Source organism: Crinia signifera, chromosome 4 (assembly GCF_055691185.1).
Source record: "Crinia signifera chromosome 4, ASM5569118v1, whole genome shotgun sequence".
Taxonomy (NCBI): domain Eukaryota; kingdom Metazoa; phylum Chordata; class Amphibia; order Anura; family Myobatrachidae; genus Crinia; species Crinia signifera.
Window position 1 is genome coordinate 201,440,759 of NC_139220.1, and position 22,920 is coordinate 201,463,678.

General features: G+C 40.3%; 1 protein-coding gene across 40 annotated transcripts in view; it reads left to right on the top strand.

Annotated features, from left to right (window-relative positions):
- The window catches only part of CELF2 (CUGBP Elav-like family member 2), a 448,556-nt gene that overhangs the window by 61,781 nt on the left and 363,855 nt on the right, over window positions 1-22,920 (top strand). For 2 of the 40 annotated variants that reach the window (XM_083183446.1, XM_083183447.1), the window contains exon 2: window positions 664-727. The exons of the other annotated variants lie outside the window; for them this stretch is intronic. The gene's annotated coding sequence lies outside the window, so the exon portion shown is untranslated. The remainder of the gene's footprint in view (window positions 1-663; window positions 728-22,920) is intronic. 40 annotated transcript variants of the gene reach the window in all.

Genomic DNA, 22,920 nt, shown 5'->3' on the forward strand with positions numbered 1-22,920 from the left:
CAGAGGATGCAGTGAGAAGATGCAGGACATATCCTGGACATAGGTAGTATGTCTGAAGGAGACATACTCTCAGGGTTATTGAAGCTATAGTCCAAAGAGGAAATCCTGATGTGGATCATGGAATTTTAATAAAAAATTTTGTTTTTATTATTATTATTAAATTGTATATGGTCATTCTATTTGCACCATACATTCCAGTGGTGACAACCATTTAGGTGGTGCAGAACTTTAGCGCTCTCTACACTCTCCATTTTCTTTCTTTGTTTCATCTCCCACTAACAGGGGGGATCTGTAGAGAAGCTGCTGTACTGCATTGGGCGCACTTGGGGTTATTTTGTGTTTTTTATATATATATATATATATATATATATATATATATAATATATATATATATATATATATATATCTATATATATAATATATATATATCTATATCTAGCTACAGTAGTTAGCGAGAATGAGAGGCACTCCAGGACTTAGCAAAGTGATCATTTTATTAGGGTCTACGCCATTTGGGCGTTGTAAATCATTCTTACAAAAACACATACCAACCAACATACAGCAGCACATTCTAGTAATGGAGAATTTAAAGCACAACAACCAAACTGAACCCTAAGCTTGTGAGTTTTATCAAAACATTGACATTTCCCTTTTTACTTATAGGAGAAGCTAGTGTCCAGCCAATACAAAACTATAATAAAAAGACGCAAGTTATCCCGATTTCCAGGTCAGAGGTCTCACTCTCAGGTTTTACATAAAAAAAAAATGTTTTGATTGTTCTTTTGTTTCCCGATTCAGTGAAACCCAGCTAGTAGTGTGGCCCACCCTTTTTATATGTGCACATGGCTTCAGTCAGTACATTTTTCTGTTATTTAAAGGCTAGGCAAAAAGTCAGAACTGACCTTAATAAATAAAGGCCCACTGACTCCTCCACATAGACCATGTACTGTAAGTCAGCTTTTCAATAACCTATTAAGTGTCCCTGTAGGTTAAAACATATAATACCTAAGACATCTATCAATTTACCATCAACCAGAGATAAAAATATCTGTACATTGTAATTTCTAGTGTTGTGTACAGTAAGTACTATACTATATACAAATCCATTGGTATCCTATAGGCATATTTAGGACTGTACTTATATGAAAGTGCATGTGTACTATGGGTTATTGAGGGCTTTAGCTTTTGTGTCACTTTGGGGTTTATTCTAGTTCATTCTTTCTGACAAAATCCTTCTTAGATGGACAAAACCATGTGCACTGCAGGGGGGCAGATGTAACATGTGCAGAGAGAATTAGATTTGGGTGAGTTATTTTGTTTCTGTGCAGGGAAAATACTGACTGCATGATTTTACACTTCAATATAGATCTCACTTTGAAGAAAAACCCCACCCAAATATAATTATCTCTGCACAAGTTACATCTGCCCCACCCGCAGTGCACATGGTTTTGTCCATCTAATGCTGTGTACACACGGGGGAGATATATTGCTCAGCCATATATTGCTGAGCAATATATGGCTGAGCAATATATTGCTCAGTTTCTCCTGTTCATCAGCGACCAGAGATGGTCGCTGATGAAAAAGAAACTGCCCGGGGGAGCCCGGCAGTGGTAATCAGCTGGTCGCAGGAGCATGTTCCTGCGACCAGCGATCACTACAGGGGCAAAAACGGGAGCGCGCACCCGGAGATATATCGCCGGTGCACACTCCCATTGCGGGCAATATGGTCGCATATCACAGTTATCACAGTTTAATTGAAGCTGCCTGATTTTACCACGTTTTCCAAACACTATAAATGATTGTATCTATTTAAATCCCCCCCCCCATATGTGAAATTACTTGATGGTCATTTCACTGCTGTTTTCAAGTGCAGAGACCTGGCTTTATTCATCCTATTCCGTACAGGGGTATTAGACATTGGGTCAACTCAATTAAGGTCGACAGGGCTTAGGTCCGACGCAAAAACTGAAAACTCAACCTTTTGACTGTCGACCTTCTGACCCTGTCCACCTATTTCAAGTGTCGACCTAAGCCATATCGACCAAAGTGGCCGAGCTAATGTATGTTGACCGTCATAGGGTTGACTTAGTGACCACATCCCCCTACAGGACAAAGAGTTTGTCAAGTCGTCATTAATGATGTTGACTTTCCGAATGTCAACATTTTGATCGGCAATGGGCAAACAGGCACATTTCCGTATAAAACTCAACATGCTAAGTACCCCGAGAACTTCTGAGACTTTAATCTGATACAGAGGGCGGCACTAAGCAGTAGCCAATAGTAACCAATTCTTATATATTAAGCAATTGTAATGTGGCCAGCATGTGTATATGTTAGCTGTATTCTGAAAATGTTGATTATAAACAATATAATCTGCTTAGCGCGTACTTATTGCTAAAATGAACAGAGTCAATGTTATTTTATTTGTCCTTGAGGCAACAAAGGCCATATATGTGTTTTGGTTTCCAAATGATATATCATTTACATACATTTTTGATAACACAATCTTGCTCCATCCTTCTGAATCAATTTAAACCTAATTGCTTTCTGACTAAACCTGTCAGTGTAATTGGTTGGCATGTAGGTTACCTTATACAAGTAATTATACCTATTTCATGCCACTTGTCACTGCAATTTTGAAGCTTCATGAATTAATGTCTGACTGCTCAAGGACTATTTTGTAACTCCTTTATCACTTTTTAAACTGCATCTATATAACCTTTGAAAGTGCTACTGAATTGCTCATTAATATTTGTTTCAAAACTCCCATGTTTTTAAACCGCTTTAAAAAAAATGAAACAATTTAATTTCAAAATAAGAACAGCCTGCGCCAGTCAGAAGAGATGGACAAGGCAGCTGAATACAGACACAGGATTTATATTTGGTACATGTGTTTTTTGGCTGATTTACAAAGTGGCACGCTGACAATTATATCCATCTGATGCTAAAATTCCAAAGTAGGTAAAACTATGGATAGAGAATAGTGTGCATTCTGTGCATGATGGAGAACATTTAGCTTTGGTTGTCTGTTATCAAAGATATCTGTGCTCATACAGTACAGTGTACAGTTATTGACCAGTTAATATTCTATTTAATCCTTACATTAATCCTAGATTTAGTTTTTTCCATTACCTCTGTTTTTACACAAGCAAATGTTCACACAATTCATCGTTTACTGCAAAAATGTTAGTGTGTTCTCAGAGAATTTGGCGTATGATGTTCTCAGCCCTACACCAATCACATTGCACTGTAAATAAATTCAATGAAATATGAATGTATAAGTACAATGGGGGAGTGATATTAGCAAAATGGTGAAGCAAAAACGTGAAAAACGTGTGTCCATCTTTTGAGTGTTGACTATGTCCATGTCAACCTTTTGCTTGTGACCTTGCAACCTAGTGACTGTCGACCTACTCTAGATATTGTCCACCTACTATACTGTAACCATATTGGAGATGTACTAGAATTGCTGTGCTTTGCTGGAGAGCTCTGGTCATTGTTGTGTATCTACAGTATGCCCTTGTTTACAAGAGAGCTCCTTTGGAAATGATTAACACTTAAGCAAATGTGGTTTTAATTCAGCTTGGATTATTGGGAAATGGAATGTGTTTTATTATCTTGGGGTGGAAAAATGCTGCTTGGAATGTGCAGTAGAAAGCAGGGATGCATAATCGCAACTTCCAAAGTGTTGTCAGATTCACTGTGATCGTTAGACAAAAAATACAGCTAGCGCTCATCCCCTGAAGCCAAGAGACATTTTCCATGCAGCTGTGTATGTTGTCAGACTTATAAAAAAAATATGAAAAATAGGGAATTGCAAATTGTGCACGTAGATAAATTGGATGTAGCGTTAAGATTATTGTTTTACAGAATCTACTTTCATTTTCTTCATATTATTTCAACATTTTTTCTTTACATAATTTAATTACATAAATTAATTTGGGAATTAATTTAGATATTAAAACATTTTGCTTCTCATTAAAGGTTTATTTTATGCAGTTGTCCATTCAGGGGAGACCTCTGACATGTAAAGGTCTATTTAGCCTGTTTTCTAAGCAATTTGATTAGAAATGAAGTCCATGTGTATACCCCGGAGATGCGAGGTCCCGAGCATCACCATTGCTTGTCTAGATCTCGAGTACATGTAGTCAAGATCTAGCCAAATCGCCAGCCTATGCTAACCAGAACACCGGTCATCACAGGTTCCCCATAGACATGTAGCGATGTGTGTATGGGCAATCTAGCCGCCAGGATGTTCAAGGGAATTCGTCCTTTGCAAGAACCGTCAGCACAAGGGTGATACAAATCTCAGCAGGTGTATGCCCCTTTACATTTCCAGTGCAGGTTCACATGCCACTATAATTGTAGATAGTGAACATGTAGTATGTTGTTAACTTATATATGTATGGTATTTGAATCGGTTGTGCCACATATTTAGACACCCAAGCTCAACCCCTGCCCCCTATATACAGTTTATGATAATAATAAAAAAGGAAGAGGAGCTATGTTCACACAGCAGTGTACATTCTGGCTTGCCGCTACATTTTTCTGATAAGCCTTAATAAGCGGTTTAGGAACGAGTAAAAATTTCAACAGCTATAAGAAGGGAACACTCAAAGATGGAACAGCTGTGAGGGCAGAGAATGGGAAAATACAAGTGAGTCTAAGATTAAAGAAAGCAAGACCTGGGGCATTATCTCTTATATTACAATGAAATTCCTCAGTCCCTTCCCCTCCATTTTGTGTACCCATTTGAGATGTGATTGCTTTGTTGTGGTATGTGAGTCTTGTTGCAGCTTGTCTATGGAAAGTGCACAAAGCTGATCTAATCTGATTAGATGTATTAGGGGATTTATCATACTTTATTTGAGCACTGAAGCGCCTGTTTGCTGTTAAAAGAAAACACACATCATATCTATATACTGTATACTTGCCACCTACTGTATTATTCATTTGCTTTGAAATAATTTTTACAAGCAGTACAGGAAGATGAGGTTTAACGGACTCTCATTAGAAAGCCAAACTGAAAGAAATAAGGGCTAGAATGTAGATCCTATAGCTTATGCAATTTGTCTTATGTTTTCAGGATAATGTGATCAGGTAATTGTAGACCTTTAACAAAGTAGCTGAATTGCTATTAGATGTTTCTCTTTTACAAATATTGGCACTGTGTAGTTTACTTTTAATTAAATGTCAAACCTATGCTTCTTTTTTTTAGCACACCTGTTTTTATAAGAGCAAGGGACAAATCAATTGCCCACGGTTATTTTCTGTGGGGTGATTGTGTCCCCAGGGCTAATTGGATAGCCCCAGGGATCAATTAGCCTGCAGTCATATGTTGGTGCTTATCAAGATTTTTTTGGGGGGGGGACCTGCTGAGGTCCCAAACAAAAAATCCCTGATAAAAGCCCTGTTTTCAAAATCATGGTCCACAAATTAACTCGCAGGACTGGGAACTTATCCTGGATCCTGTGTATTTTATCCCCCAAAAATATTCCTAAGAAAAAAAAGCCTACAATTTAACTGCCAGACATTTATTTCACTCCCAGATTTTCTGTGCTAATTGAATCCCCCAAGTGTGAATGTCTGGAACTGTCAGTAAAGTATCTTGCTGCATGCCCAGTCAGTGAGGAGACCACATCCTGCTATACTTGATGTAGTCTTCTGCTCCCAAACCTTTCCATTATGATAAATAGTTACATGGTGCACTGTGTACAGTGAGGGCTGGAGTTAACACCTGTTAAGTCTAAATGACAAGCACGATTCTGGCTCACTGTTTTCTTGATTCACATATCAGTCTGTAGGCAATATGATCTGACTGGTTATTGAGTTGAATATGTTTAATATAACTTTCAGGGTTCTCCAGATGCCATTGCAGGATGCAGAACATTTATATTATTCTAAGGATCACTGAGACATATAATAAGTATATTCTATGTGTTAACCAAGCTTTGAAAAAACATGCATGCCACACCTTTATTGAATTATTATTTATCAATAGAACCATAAAGTTGATATTTTAAATGCTTGATTTATTATACCCCGTTCTCACTGCCACAAAAACCCGGGTATTTGCCAGGGCAAGCAGTAATTTTCTGTGTCCTGTCTCAGTGTGAAAGGGTCTTTTTGAAATTCCCAGGTGTTATGCCCTGGGAATTAGACACTGTTTTTTGCAGGGTTTTTCCTGGGTAATACACAGGTGTATGGCAGTGTGAACAGCACAGACCCGGGTTTTTCTAACAAAATGCAAAAAAGCAAGTTCATTGGGGGATGTAGTCATGTGATATTTGACAGCCAGCCAATAAAAGCTGGTTTTTAAACAGCCAATCACAGCAATTTGTACAAATTTCCCAGCACCCAATCAAAATCCACACACTTGTTGGAAGGCAGACCATGGAAAGCAGTGTGAAAGGGGCAGACACAGGAAATTCCCGGGTCTGAGGTGCAGTATGAAGGGGGTCTGTTGAGCTGAGAAGCTCTGTGCCCCACCAAATATCCAGCAAGAAAAACCCAGGATTTTGCAGGGGCGGCAATGAGAACTACATCCCCCAATGAACTTGCTTTTTTGCATTTTGTTAGAAAAACCCGGGTCTGTGCTGTTCACACTGTGCTGAACGCAGCATTAGTGGTTGTCCGATAAGTCTTGTTTTAAATCCTTAATCTTGGTATATACCTCAGTGATCCAATAACCCAATGTCACACTTATGTGAATACATATATAACATCCTTTTACACACTGCACGATCCACCGCACAATAACACAATGCAAAGTAGATGTATAATGTAAGCAAACCATGTTATACGTCACATTGTAGCAATCTCAAAGGGAAGATGAGAAGATGCAACCACATTTCACATGGTTACTTGTGTACGTGCAGGTACTATGATTGCATGAAAAAGCATTTTGCGTGTACTTTGATTTAGACATTTCCCTGGATACAACAGGTTTAATTAATACCCCTTTTACACTGAGGCAAAAACCTGGGTTTTGCCTTGTGGACCCTGGTCAGTGTCGGTGTAAAAGGTATACTGAAAAAAAAAAAAAACAGTTCCATTTTCCCGGGAATCCTACCCAGGTCCTGACCAGGGTGGAACATGGGGAGGACCCAGGTGGTGGGACAGTGTGAACGGGTAACCTGGGTCATTCAACCTTCCACCAATGAGTGTCCTGTGGTCAGGCCTCAGGTTGGGCAGGGGACGCGTACAGCCACCGCTGCTGTCTGCTGTACTATGCAGACAGCAGCAGAGCTGGGGAGGAGGTGAATGGATGCCTCTGTGCGCCATTTACCTCATGGACAGAGGCTGGGGGCAGATGGAGGCTGGGGGCTCTCCAGCAGCTTTCCTTGGTGCTGGGCCAGTGTGGCGATGACGTTGCAGGGATCCCGGCTGGCGGATTTCTTAACACTTGGAGATGATGTCATCTCCAAACACCTGCTCAAGACTCGCCTCCACCAGGGGGATGCCGGTGTAAAAAAAAAGCAAATGCCCGGTCCCACCCGGGTTGGAGCCGGGTCCAATAACCCGGGTGCAACCCAGCGTTGTGGTGTAAAAGTGAAGAGACACCTTGTTTTTAAACCCTACATAATCCATGCTCCCCGTATGCTGGGAAGAGTCTTTTATATACTGTAAGTGGCCTTCAAAGTTAAATTGTTTTCCCCCTAGATGAAAGCATCCTGTGCCTTGTCATGTATTATCTAGAGTAGTTAATTTTAATTTACACTATTTTCTAGTATTTTAGTTATACATACTACATTTTCTTTGTATTTTACATTTTGTTTTTAGGAATCAATTTTGACATAATGATCAGACCTTTATTGTTTCAAAGGAACAAACATTCATTTTGCATTTTTTTGTCAGGGCAATATATATAATATATAAAGGAGGAAGGGGTGTCACAGTATGGGCTTCCTCTTGGATCAGTTTTGTCATGCCCCTTACCCACAATGGAGGGAGGGCACTATTTCTCTTTCTGGCGCAAGGCACCAAAAGTCTATTTACAGCTCTTCACATACTGTAGCTATTTATGGTAGCAGCTACTTATAGGAATAGAAGCCAGAAAATGTAATGTAGAAATAAAAGGATTCCATCTTCAGATAATAAATTGCCTGCATCTGTACAATATATCACTGAAGGGTGAGGGCTCTTATCTGCTTTTTGTCATTGAAATATAACAGAACATAGGTTTTTCAATAAAATCATCTCACGCTAAAGATGTATTCAGCTTATCTTACACATTGTTGACTGTATTCCACTGTCAGACTATAAGATATCTAGATATTTTTAAATATACAGTAAAAGCCAACAATCAACAAATGAGTGTTTGTGTGTGTGTGTGTGTGTGTGTGCGTGTATCAGTGGCAAACTATAAATTTTGCTCCCATTCCCCCAAAAATTCTGGCAAACACCCCCCCCCCCCAACAACCAAAGGTGATGTGCTGTAGAGAAGTGGGGGTAAGGCTGAAAGAGTCACATTTGGTAGGTACGGCTGAGAGACACAGCTGGTGAGTGAGTCTGAGAGAAACAGTGGAGAGGGGTGAGGCTGGGAGACACAGTTGGGGGGAGTGAGTGAAATACTGTTACTTTCAAGCAGAGGGGAGAAATAGTGCAAGAAGGAGTCCAGTAACTCCCACACACTGTTGAGGTGTAGGAGGAAAGACTAGAAGTTTAAGAGGGGGCATGTCCATACTGTGAGATGGAGGGGGTGGGGCCACATTTATTAATTATTTATTAACTGTTGCTTATATAGCGCACATATATTCCACAGCACTTTACAGAGAATAGTTGAACATTATTCACATCAGTCCCTGCCCCAGTGGAACTTACAATTTATATTCCCTACCACATGTACATGCACACACAGACATCCATTTTTTTGTTGGAAGCCAACTAACCTACCAATATATGTTTGCATTGTGCAAGGAAACTAGAGTACCCAGAGAAAACCCACGCACGCATGGGGAGAATTTATAAACTCTGCACAGTTAGGATCATGGTGGGAATCAAACCTATGACCCCAGTGCTGTGCGGCAATAATGTTAAGCATTACACCGTCTGTACTTTACATGCCTTGTTACAGGGAGGTGGATTAGGGGGCATGGCAGCACGACTCAATGGGGTAAATGTATGAAGCAGCAATAGGAGTGGAGAAGTATGACAGTGGAGAAGTTGACCATGGCAACCAATCAGCTGTTCTGTACAATTTTATAGTATGCAAATTATAAATGTTAATTCAGTGCTGATTGGTTGCCATGGGCAACTTCTATACTGCATTGCTTCTCCAATGTTATCACTGCTTTATACATTTACCCTGTGGGGTTGGCCTGGCTGTGCTGTGTAAATGACCGTGGGCTGCTTAGAAAGGCAACATGCAGACTTGTCATCACATCATTCACACTCTGCATCCATGCATAAATGCCATGGTGCATTTTTTAGGAACTCCTGCCTTAGAACATTTAGTGCTACAGTATTTGCAGAGATTTCAGTCTGGTATAATTTGCTGGTTCATTATTTGTCTACTTGTCAATCACGTGGATAAGACCTTTAAGGGATAACTCACTAAGTATAGGTCTGACCATTGGCTAGCTTGAGGGTTATTCTCATAGTCCTCCTGCATAGACAATCCAGTGACAGCATCAGTTATAAAGTGTCTCCTGGGATGGAACCACATATTAGTTATATTATAGATTGATAGTTACCCACTCCTCCACCTCTGTAATCCAACTCCGCATTTTATTTTATTACCAACAGGCTTTGGATGATTCTCTGTTCATGTGAGAGGGAAATCGTTATTAAGCAGTAAAGGAGTTCATTTAATTGGTCACTAAGGACCCTTCCTTTCGGCTGCCTGCAAAGCCTAGCCCAGTTTTAGGCTGGAATACCTGACATCAAACACTATATTTAATAAACTGTTCTAATTCTTTGAGTGCAGTGTTTTTAAAAGTTGCAATATACAATGCATTATTAACGAAACACATTTTTCTGCAGATCTTGAATTTCGTTTACAAAATTCATCAGTTAAACAAAAGGTTTTTCTTGGTTAAAAAAAAGTTATAGATCCTTACATAGAGACCTCAAGCTATAAACAGCATAGAAACTTAGACAAGACCACAATTGTCCGCATCTGCTGTGTTTTGATTTTAATTCTCTACATTATGTTCTATTGACCTACTGTAAAGGTGCCCACACATGGCACGATTTTATGAACAATCCATACTGTGACCCAATTTCCCTTGAAATCCTGAACATTCCTGTCCAAACGATATTAAGCACAAACGGAACGGTTGTGCAAACGATCAGAGGATTTGATTGATCGTTTAATGACTGATAATCATCAACACATCATTGGCACATTGTTCATCATGATTACACACAGAACCATGTGTGCTAAATCAAGCAAAGCAGTTTCTTTCTGCATGCTAAAGGGATCAACAAGCAAGATTAACAAGCGGCGGGTACGCATATTATCATGCCCACACATGGACAGTTTTTAAACGATAGGTCGTTCCAGTTGTTCGAAAGTGGACATATTGTTTAAAAAAAATCTATCCATGTGTGGGCACCTTTTCAACACTCCGTGGCATTATCAAACAGATCCTTTTGATGCCACCCCCCTTTTCCATAGCCTTTGTTGCTGTTCATGTTTTCTAAATTACAGATGCAAGAGACATGTATGTGAATCGAACTAAAGTCACATGTTTGTAAAATGTTCCCGGTACAGGTTTAGCTTTCATGATACAGTAGGTGAAATCAGATTAAAATGAGCCCACTGCGAAACTGAACAAATCTTGTCTAAATATAGCATTATTTGCATGTTTTTTGGAACAGGTTTCATTTGCTTTTCAGCACTTAAAAAAAAAAACCTACAAAAACAAATAACATACACTCTCAATGTAGTTGTACAAAGGAAAAATGGCATAATCTATATACACGATGTGAAGTACTTTTAAAGTACTTAAATAGGAATGAAAGTTTAATTGTATAACTGTTTACAGCTGCTAACACCTGGGATTACACAGTATCCTCAATGGGAATAGGAACAATACTGTGCTCTGTTGTCTCCAATATTCACATTGGAAATTTCCCTTATATACAATCAGAAATAATCGAGCACCGCTTCAGTTCCTATTTTACTGTGCATGTTTCTTTGTACACATTGCTGCTTTCTTTCTGCCAATCATTTTGATGGTGGAGTTATTCAGAGCATATTGCTTCACATTTAAGAGCACAATGTGCAAGATTTCCATTGCATGAATATGCTGATCAGTTACTCACCTGCTGTTCATGGCTTCTTTCTCTAAGTTGTATGCCCAAGCTGGAAATACGGAGGCGTACTGTCATTTTTTGCATCTCTGCATGGTTTCAAATGTATACCAATGTCAACATAATCCAAATATTAATTACCATATTATCTACCTATATAATAAAACCCCAAGGGGTCTATAAAATCCATCCCCTGGGTCTGACACCAGGATAGCAGGTCTGATACTGCTAGATTGTGTCCTGGGTAGTACCTTGCTAGGAGTGCATGTTAAGTCTACTGTATGTTAAGGAAATTTAAGGCTGAAAATCCACTACAGTATCTTATCTGTTCCACAACTCGTTGTTAACCTTTATTCTCCATTTATGTTTAACCTATTTATTATACATGATGTGATATTCCATAATACAAGGAACAAGTACGGAAGGTAGTCTGTAAGCACACACGCTGCACTTGCACGTGCAGAATGGCGTACACCTTGATTTGTTACTGTGAGGTGCTTGTTTACATGATGTATACTCTGATGGCTGTCTACAAGTCTTGAAAAAGGCTCAATACGGAGCCGAAACGTTGACCAATGATGTGGCAGCGTGACTAAATAAAGAGCAAATTTAAAGTATATCTTCAATCTGGAGAGTGGCCTCTTACTGTACCCACGCATATACATTTTCCTTCAGAGAGGATGATTGAGTGTACACCCCAGCACAAATGGACTTTTATTAGTGAGTGTCCCCTAACCCCCCCGGAGATAGATATATATATATATATATATATATATATATATATATATGTATATATATATATATGGAATTTAGTCATACCAGTGGGTTTAGCGATAGGTAAGGTTATCTATGCCTACAACCAGTGTCTCTGGGGGGCAATGCGGGGCCGTTAAGACAAACATGGTGCCTGGGTACTGAGGCGGCATGGCCTAAATCAGGAGGCATAGCCATCTATCCTCGGAAATATTTGTATTCAAGCTTCTTTAACTATTATCTTACCTTGGACCCCATGAAGACTAAATCCACCTCTGATTCTGTTCCACTAGAATACCAGCTGTGTTCTGTCTGTAGAGGGTTAATGTAGTAATGCATGCAGGCCTAACTGGAACATTTATCTAGTGTCTTGTGAAATTCAGTTATGCTGGCAAAGTACATTAGCTAGCACATACTTCTGCTATTCTGCCTCCCTTGTTTATTTTAAATATTAATGCTGCTCGGATTTTTTTTTTTCTCAGAACGTAGCATTATTGTTTTTCCTTTATTAAATTTTCACCTCTAAATGTTTTGTGTAAGAAAGATTGATGGAGACTAATAAAGTGCAATTGAAATATTAAGTATTATTTGTCAGGGAAACATACAATCAGTTACTTTCAAGTCAGTGCATTAATGTTGTTTATTGAAAAATAGAAAAAAAAATGTTGTTAATCAGAAGCCCACATGCTGCGGTCCTTCTGGTGAAGTAGATGGATGAGTAGTTAGATGGATAGCACAAACACATGGCTAGTGTTGTACACTGTTTAAATGATAACATTCATTACTTTTAAGGGGCAGTGCCAAATCGCATTTTTGCATCCAAAAGAATCTTCTCCTGACTAGACTAAAAAATAAAAAAAACATTGTGCCCACTAAATTACTGTGGTTCTTGGGCTTCTCTACCAACTACTGTTTGAGTAAACAGAACTATTTTCCAGTGCTCCACTAAGAGGGTGATATAGTATGACTTGAAAGGGGCTGAATTTGGTCTCGTTCTGATTTTTGGCCTGCGCATGACATCAGCACTAACCATCTTTGGCGGACTCCGACGTCAATAAAAGTCATTTTAGACTGACTTTTATTTTCGATGGGGAGAGAAATCATTTGTTGGTTGGTGACTTTTTTTTATACACACTGCCCTTATTGTGCAGTATGTGTGCTTACAGTGGGCAGTATTAGTCACTATTATATGTTATATATACAGTGTGCAGTATTGGCTATTGCTTATTGTGTGTACATTGTGATTCAGGACCGTTCAGGTCAGCATATTGCAGGGCCACACCCCCTCCCCAAATGACATGCCCCTTTTCATGAGGTCCCATCTCCTTGAGCACCCTCCAGCAAAAACTTAAATCGGCACCTCTGGTGCAGGGCATATAATAAAATGTTATAGCATATAAAACCCCTACGATCCATTGTTTGCTTATGTCATGTATACTCTATTAAAAGAATATATGAAAAAAAATGAAATTATGTTTTCAGGACATGACATGTTTATTGCTTATCCCCTTATTTAATATGTACTGAGATTTAAAAAAAAAAAAAAAGGTCCATAATTTTTAACTGCATCTTTTTTCCCCATAAACTTTATTTTCTTAACAAGCTCACAGAACATTTAATAAGCATCTAACTAAGGCACACGGAGAAGCTGGAATATAACAAAAAAATATAAAATAGCAGTTAACAATTGTTACAGATTTCTTATGTGTATATTCTCTCTACCAATTATCAGGGATCTTGATATTTAGAGCATGAATGCCATGCCTAAAATGTGCATTCAATTAGAAGAAGATGCAAACTGACCTACATAGCAGTTCATTCATGAGATAATGCGACCTGCAGTCACAGAGATAAAAGTCAGCTGATTGTGCTGGGATGTCTTTGCGCACTGCAGAATCCATGCTGCTCGTCTCTCTTACATTAGACAATCCATTCTACAGAAAATTGGGAATTGCTTTGTTACATAGGTTGTAAAACGAAGACCCCGGTCCATCAAATTCAACCTTTGTTTAATCCCTTATACATTTTACATTTAAATAGTTGTCTTGAATATTCTCTTTACAAGATTTGTAGATGTTGCATGCATACTGTAGCCCTTGTAATCACTTAATATTTATATTTTACAGGTTTTAATATACGTTTAGTATATGTTAAAGATTAGTAATGGATATATATATATATTTTAGTTAACCTTAAGCCCCATACACACTACAGAACTATATCTTCTAGTGTGTGTACACTGAATATAGTTAACAATTATTAACAAACATCGTTAACAAACATTGATGTCTGCTGAACATGAAGGTATAGCCAAATAACCAGAATTTTCAGCAGGTCCCGATGATGTCACAATATTGTGTATTGATATCGATCAGTGTGTATACTCAATATCAGCCACCCATGGCAGCGGACGATATTATTAACTATATCAGTGGTGGCCACGGTCCGCCAATAGGGGGATTCAACATCATTCGCTAAGCAGCGGCCTTTCACTGCTTAGCAAACGGGCTAACGCCATCCGCCTGACACCCAACATATATATGTGGTGGTCTTCAAATGAATGTGTATGCTCACACATCCATTTGCATGCAAGCTTACGGGTAATAAATTATTTTATGGTCACCATTGTTTAGAAATGACTAAAGAATGACATACTGTAATTAATTTGCACAGCTGATCAGGGCTGTCTTAACATTAGTAAGGGCCCCATGGCAAACTAATTCACTGCCCCCCCCCCCCAACTCTCCTTCCCCCAGTCTTCTCCCTCACCTCTGTGCAGCAGCGGGGATCCGGACGGCTGCTAGGAGCCTGAAGCGCTATTTGCCACAGGAAGGGAAGCGCTACTGAATTTGAAAAGACTGGCCAGATGCCGATTGGCTGAGAGTATTCAGCGAATCAGCAACTGCCCATTCTTTTGAAATTCAGCAGCGCTTCCCGCCCGACAGCTAATAGCGCTACAGGCTCCTAGCTGCAGCCCAGATTCCCACCGCCTGGAATCAGCAGTGGTAGGCAAGGAGCTGTATAGGCATTTCCCCCTATGTAGGTGGCTCCCCTTCTGCAGGCTGTTCTGGGCAGCGTCTGTCTCTGTAGGGTGCGGTACCACTTCCACTGGGCAGCACCTTCTTACCCAACCAGGCAGTTCTTTGCGGCAGCTGCTTGTCCCTTGGAATCGCTGCTCAGGGTGGCGGCTTCACTGGTGAGCGGTCCCTGGACCAGCTGCGCCGCTAGTGGGAAGCTTCAGTGGGGTAGTGCTGTCAGGCGCCTCCCCCTGCACTGACCAGAGAGCACCAATATTACTGCAGATGGCTTCCTTCAGTGTGGGCGGACTAGGAGGTGGACCCCAATTTCACTTAACCCGGCGGCTTCTCACCGGTTGGCTCTCCCCCCTGTGTCAGCAGCTTGTGTAGTGGCAGCTTCCTTGGATGACTTTCCCCCTCTGGCAGCGGTGAGCATAGCAGTGGCAGCTGGGACTTGGGTAGCAGGAGGTGGCTCTGAAGGCAGCGGCGCCTCCCCCCGGCTGGGAGGCCTTCGCTCCACAGGCTGTGCGGCTGTGACTGGGTGGGTTGACAGCACTTCTTCCTGGCAGGGAGGCCTCCATTCCACACACAGCTGTCTTTCCCATTGGGGTGGGCCTCTAGGTACTATGGCCTATGGGCAACTGCCCATTGTGCCCAATGGGAAAGACCGCACTGCCGCTGATGTGATCTGGCTTGGAGAAGCTTTAGCTGGCGTGACAGAGCAAATCAATTTGACTTTGGAGACTACGGTCAGCGGTGACCCCATGATAATGTAGGGTAAACAAGCTAGTTTTTATTGGAGTTACTGCATTCCGCCATTTAATAAGTAGAGCCCATAGAATTTTAATAAAAAGAATGGAGTAGAGAACATGCAGATTGTGTGCTCTATGTTGCCTCTGCAACTTCGACGACACAATTCTGGCTGAGCTTTGCCATTTACAATTTTACATGCCATCACTGGTTACCATAGTAATGACTGATGTTTTCATGTGTACAAATTCCATAGGCAAAGCAATTTGACAGATAATACAATTTCCAAGGTTCTTATAAACACCTTTTTTTGTGACTCACTTAGAGGAATTACATTTTTCACATTTCCCCAAACAGGCATTTTGACAGTTGAGTATTTGTGAAACTTTTAATGTGTATAAATATAATCACAAGTAATTGTCAGTGTACACAATTTGGCCGGTACAGAGCTTGATTGTGTTTCTTGTAGTAGCTATTGCGATGTTGTGAAGATGTAAGTGAATTCAAATACTGAAACTTTGTACACATACAGTAATTATGTATCAAAGTAGTGTATTGTTGTTTCAGCAACTCCGAGCCCCTGAGGCAATCCATAGACCTTCTCCTCTGACCCTATGTCTTGGGATCTGTAAACTCTGTTTATAAGGATATACTACAGACATGTAACGTTTGCTGATACTGATTCATTGTCTTTTTTACATTTATCATACTCTCATTAACCGATTTCTACAAATAATTACAAAACTGCAATACATAGTGAGGGTGGCATAGAGCAATGGCCATGCACATAACCTACTGTTTGACTTAATTAACTGCAATGATGGCAGCATTGATTTCATGAAATGTTGGCCATATTGTTCTGGTGTACACCCGCTTGGCTGTGAAGCAAATACCTTCATGACTGGTGTGATGTAAATGTACCACGTAAGATGCTGACAGTGTTTTGCAAGGAGACTCCTGTATGCAAACTCCAGCAATGTTTTATATTGCTGTATTATATTATTATAAATAATATATAAGGAACCTAAGACAGTTATTTTGTCCACCATCTGAATAGTTGTTAGTTCATAAGGAGAAAGCAGACCTACAGAAAGGTATCCAACAGACTCCTAAAATATTACAGTTGAGAACCATTATTCTTTTGGAATACTCTGATTAAGCCCAGAATTGCTTTATGGTGTCAACCTAATGACTGTCTAACAACTTGCTGGTGACCAACTGATCCACACCGCATATACACATACACACTAAAGCTAATTTTGTCCTTTTCTGTTTTAGCAATGCACCTCTGCTATTCTGGCATCAGTGCAAAAAGATATGCAAAGCCAACATTATAATCAAAGCACTGGCTAGTGTATTTAAAGCAAAAACATAAAAAGTTTAAAAGCCATTTACTGTACATACTGCAGTCGTGAATCGTCTTAATGGTGCATCCCAGCTGGCTTATATTTTTTTGTTAAGACAGCCCAGATTCTATTGGTGGTATGTTTTAAGTCAATGACTTCTCCATGCTTACACCTATAAAATTAGTATCTCTACATAGCGCAGAGCCATACGGAGAAACAGCACTTTTTTAATGAATCTATCTTGTTGTTCAGATTAATCAGAATAGAAATCTACAAATACATAGGTAAAGCAAGCCCCTTGAGTCCTGTTGGAGAAAGTGCGCTATATAAATTAAACTTCTTACTTACTTACAAAGCAAAGAGGATTGGGCTATGAAATGCAACCTTTTGTATTGCTCTACATCAGTGGTTCCCAAACTGGTCCTCAAGGACCTCTAACGTTCACGTTTCCAAGCAACCTGGCAAGTGCATTGTGTATCATCAACTGTCACATTTTAAAAATGCATAGGTGACCTGTAAAACATGGACTGTGAGGGATCCTTGAGGGCTCAGGGGCAGATGTATTAGTTGATAATACAGCAGCCAATCAGCTGCTAACTGTCAAGGTACAGGGCAGAATTAAAAAATTACAGTTGTTTATAGCTATGTGCTTTTGTCTTATAGTGTGTACAGACGGTAAGATTTGGCTTCCGATGTTCCCGATATAGCATGCAAATCGTGTGAGCGCTCCCGTGTCAGCGCAAATCGGCAGCCAGATAGAGAGGGCAGGCAAGACTATATAGTGCAGATCTGCACTATATAGTGTAAATTGTGCCCCTCTAGCATGTCGTGAGATGCGAGTCCCGATGCGATCTGATCGCATCGGGACTCGCATCTCATGGCAGGATCTGCCGTGTGTACACACCTTTACACTGCATTACGTCTCCAGGCTTAATACATCTGACCCTGAGTTTGGGAACCACTGTTCTTCATCAATTAAAATGATCTAATTTTATTAAAATATATAAAAAAATTGGAGCCAACCATAGTCTATTGTATTTCATTAACTAATTTTTATACTTGACTACACTCTCAAAATGTCCAGAGATGACCACTGTATTGGATCCAGCTTCTATGTCTCCTGAAGAGGGTTAGGCCATAAGGATATCATTAGGCCATGTCCATCTGAATAATGATGCCATCGCCATTATCTGTATCCTACCACAGTCCCCTTGGACTTCCCCTCTGGGATGTTCTGCAAGAGACCCAAATAGTAGGCAGGTGTGACTTCTATTGTAATTTCAATGATTCCAGCTAGAACCTATATAATGTGATCATGCAGAGACACATGTTAAATTCTCTCCCAACAACCCTGCATTTTTAAGTGTCCAGCATATTTTACTACTAGCTTAAATTACCTGGGCAGACATTTTATTGTGACTCAATTAATTTGAATTCATTTTACAAACAGGGAAGTAAAACTCCAATATGCCCTTATTTCCTCCTTGACCTAAAATGAAATTACATGGAGATTTTCTTTCCAAGGTCCTCTCACACCGTTCTTACCAGTATCAACTGAAATGACAAAATAACTAGTTTTATTCATGGAAGTTTAATGTGGAATTATATTTTTGCCTGGAGAGAACATATTTTAAATGTGACTAGGATTGGCATCCTTACAGAGAAGTAGTAGTTTGGTTTTAAAATAATTAATATAGCATTTGTTGTGTAATGAGGGGCTATTTAAAATCAGCAGTGCCACTTAGCCAAAAGCTCCGGGTCGTGATGTGGTTCATAAGTCCTTTAGAATGTGTTTCCATTTAGTGTTTTGCTTCAGGCTGCAGAGCTGTCTGGAGTGGTGCCTGCATTCTGCTAAAAATTGTCCTCAAACCTTGTTCTTGCTATCTCTTATATAATACAGAATAACCACTAAATATGACTTACAATTTATTTTCCATAGATTAAAATACATTATTTCACAAAGAACTGCATTACTAAAAGGATGGTTTAACAGCCAGTGAAACTGTTAGAGGATGTATATTACAGTGAGTTTGCTAACTTATTGTGCTTATCAGGACTATTCACTTGCTATACATCTTATTTTCACATTTATAAATTTCGACAAGAAGCAATGAAATCATACAATGAAAAATGTATAAAATTATGTTGCAAACACTTTTAAATAAAGATGTAAAGAGGAGCTATACATAGTGGTTCTCTCCAATTACCCATTTGCTGCCTTGGCACCTACAACAACTCCCTGCTATGCAGTACAGTACTGAAAGGGATATACTGCCCAGCTGCCAGGTAGAGCAGGGAAATGCAGACCCATTGATAACCGGTCCATCAAATGTGACCTATCACGCAGAATTGGGGGATTTTAGAGGTGGGTAGGTTATTATGAAGGTTATTATGAAGAATAAAATGAGCGACTGTGGGCCCTAAGTGCCAGCATAATATCACAGAAACTAACACTATCTCAAAAAATCCTGCTATTGTGCCATCAAGCAAGTGCAGAAAACTGTGACCTTTATATAAAAACATAATTTTTACATTTAGATGCCAAGATGGACTACATGATAACCAAACTTGCCCACAAGAGTTGGTTGAGCTGAAATCCTCTGTGCTGGTGCTAGTGGTGTCACTTATATTTTTTACACCTGGTGCTAAAAAAAGGGGTCTTGGCTTTGTAAAATGGGTCATGGCTAGGGATGCTAATCCCGGGATTGGCATCCCTAGTTGTGTTAGGCATGTCCCATACACATCCCCACACCAGCCGACCCGCATATTTACTTACATTAGCGGGCGGGCGGCCGGGAGTGGTTTCAGAGTTGCACGGTGCCTCCGGGCAAGTGCACCTCCTCCTTAGCAGACAGCAGCGGAGAAGAGGTGGGCAGGCGGCCGCGGAGGATGGGGCACAGGAGAAGAGGCTGCATCAGAGTGGGCGGTGTGGCCTGCGCAGCGTGACCTCTACTCTCATGCTACGCAGGCCACAAGCTGGGGTCTGGATTCGGGAACAGCCAAGCAGCGTCTAAGCGGGTGCTTAGACGCTGCCTGGCATTAGACTACTCATGCACAGTCTAATCCCGAAATTAATGAAATTCCGGACATTTTGGGGCCAAATCCTGGGATCCCGCCAATCCCAATACCGACCCTAATCGTGGCTTTGTGGAAGGGTCCATGGCTAAGTGCCCCAATCCCCATTTCCATTACTCCATGAGTCCGGGAGATGTAAGCTGCCCCCGTTGACTGTGTTGTCTTTAGTGCTGGCTTCTACAAGGTGACAGGAGACAGCACTTTGGTGACACCCGGGTTTGGCCAGCACCACCGTGGAGATGCCGCTGGCTGTTGATGCTATCACAATTACTGAAGCATATACTGACTGATCGTGGTCCTCATGCATATCTATGTGAACTTATTTTTAATGCAATAGAAGGCCGGCATAACATGATTGAAAATTAAAAGAAGAATTATTAAGCAAACATTTATTTGCAATCATATGGCTGCCATAACCATTTGCCTAACTTGAAATTAGCGTTGGATATCTGGCCTCAATGTTCCCAAGGATCTATGCCTAGTTAGTAAAGACAATAGATGCAGTATAGTAGCCTACATTTTACTATTCTGGGATTGCATGAGGAAATTTTTTTTAATTAATTTTAACTGATTATTCATGGTTCTATTTCCTGGATGTCCATTACTACACTCTGGGTGGAATTTAATAAGAATGAGAGATTCAGTAAGAAATCTCCAGGGTTTTTTTAAAGCGGCAATCATTTACACTGCAAAACCAGAAGTGTAAATGATTACTGCTTTAAAAAAAATGGAGATTTCTTACCAAATCTCTCACTTGTTGAATCTCTCATCCTATTAAATTTCACCCATAATGTTCGTTAAATGGCTTCTAGCTCTTACCCAGCAGTAAGTTTTTGGTAGGCTGACTTATTAATTCCTCTAACTGTCCTGACACTCTACAGCGCCCCTTTTTGTGTCTGGTAAACGGCACATATTAATAGTCTGTTTCCCTTTAAGAAGCAACATTTCAGCCTCACAGTCAGGGAATGGCTAAGGATATTTTTCTTTCAGCATTTCAAATCCTACTTTGTATATGAAATCAAACATCAAAATTCCTCTGTGTGAGCATTTAATTGAAAATGTGTCTTGTGCATAAAGATGACAATAAGACAGTTACCATGAGAGTCTTTAAATGACAGTTCTTTTCATTGTGCTTAAGAAGAACTGCATAAAATGTGTTTCTGATTTCCAGTGCGGCAGTGCAGTGTATTGTTTGGGTAACTTACATTAATATTGATTATTCCATAATAATGTAAGCTTTTTAATTTCTTTAACATACCGACACAATAGATATAGAAAAGGTCATACAAAAGTCCCTTGCTAGTTATTATTTTGAATAATCAGGCCAGCTATGGCTACACTTCAAATCCCAAAGAAGTAGTATTAGAATTCTGCAGCACTGACACAACCAGACAAGTTAATCAGTGACAAATCAGAACTTAACATTTTCAATTCATTGTTTGCATTTTCCCAATAGTGGTTTCACAAAAGTTTTTATATTTATTTTGTTGTTCATGGTATTTACATTTTTATCTGAATTATTTTCAATTTACATTTAATTATAATATACTCTATGTTTTACCTAATGGGAATTGTTAGCAGAGTGTTTCCATTTTATTCTCCCCATTCATACTATCTGGCCAAGCATTCATTTAAAACGGCTCCCCTTGGATGGCAGGAGAAACATTACAGCATTGTCTAGACCAGGGATGAGGAACCTTTGGCTCCCAGCTGTTGTAGAACTACACATCCCAGCATCCCCTGTAACAGTTTTGGCATAGCCAAATTGCAAAACTGTATCATGGCATGCTGGGATGTGTAATTCAACAACAGCTGGGAGCCAAAGGTTCCCCATTCCTGGTCTAGACCATATAAAGCACAGTCTCATTGATATGGTAAACCAGAGGGAGGTAATACAATTGTTATGTAAGTGCACATCCCAGCATGCTTTGCCAAGGTTTACTGGGCATACTGGAATGTATACTATCACAGCATCCTGGGTACCACAGACTGCCTGTCCCTGTAGTAGGCTGCAGGGGTTAAAGGAGACGGAACATGGCGGTACTGCTTTTCCGTCAGTTCCATATTGGAAGCGAAATGGTTCCGCCTCCGTCCGGGCACCTTGCCCCACTGTGTCGGTCCCTGCCTGCATCTTTGCTATAAAGGAGACAGCCGGGCAGAGTGGTGGAAACCCAGCTGTCTCTCTTGTCCATAACCACCTGCGACTCCACAGCGCATCGCAGCTATTTAAAATGATGCGCCTGGCTTGCTTGATTAGCCCGGCGCCTCATTTTAAATAGCCGCAGAGTCGCAGACAGATGGATCTGAGACAGCCGGGTTACCATCCCTCTGCCCGGCTTTCTCCTTAACACTGTAGCATGTTACCCCTGCCATGAACCCAAGCAAGGGCACACAGAGATGTAGTCTTCTATACCTAGGAGTACAGTGTGTGCAGTGCCTGTAAGTCTTGGCGCCATACATTTAACCCCTGGCACGTAGCATTTTACCCTGGCATGAACCCAAGCAAGAGCCCAAAGAGATGGAGACTTCTATACCTATGAGTACAGTAGAAGGTTATCCCTGGCACGTAGCATATAACCCCTGGCACCGTGCATGTTACCCCTGGCACCCTGCATGTAACCCCTTGTACTGTGAAAGAAACCCCTGGCAACGAGCAAGAAACCCCCTGGCACTGAGCAAGAAAACCTTAGCAATGAGCATGTAGGTAAGCGGCACTTATG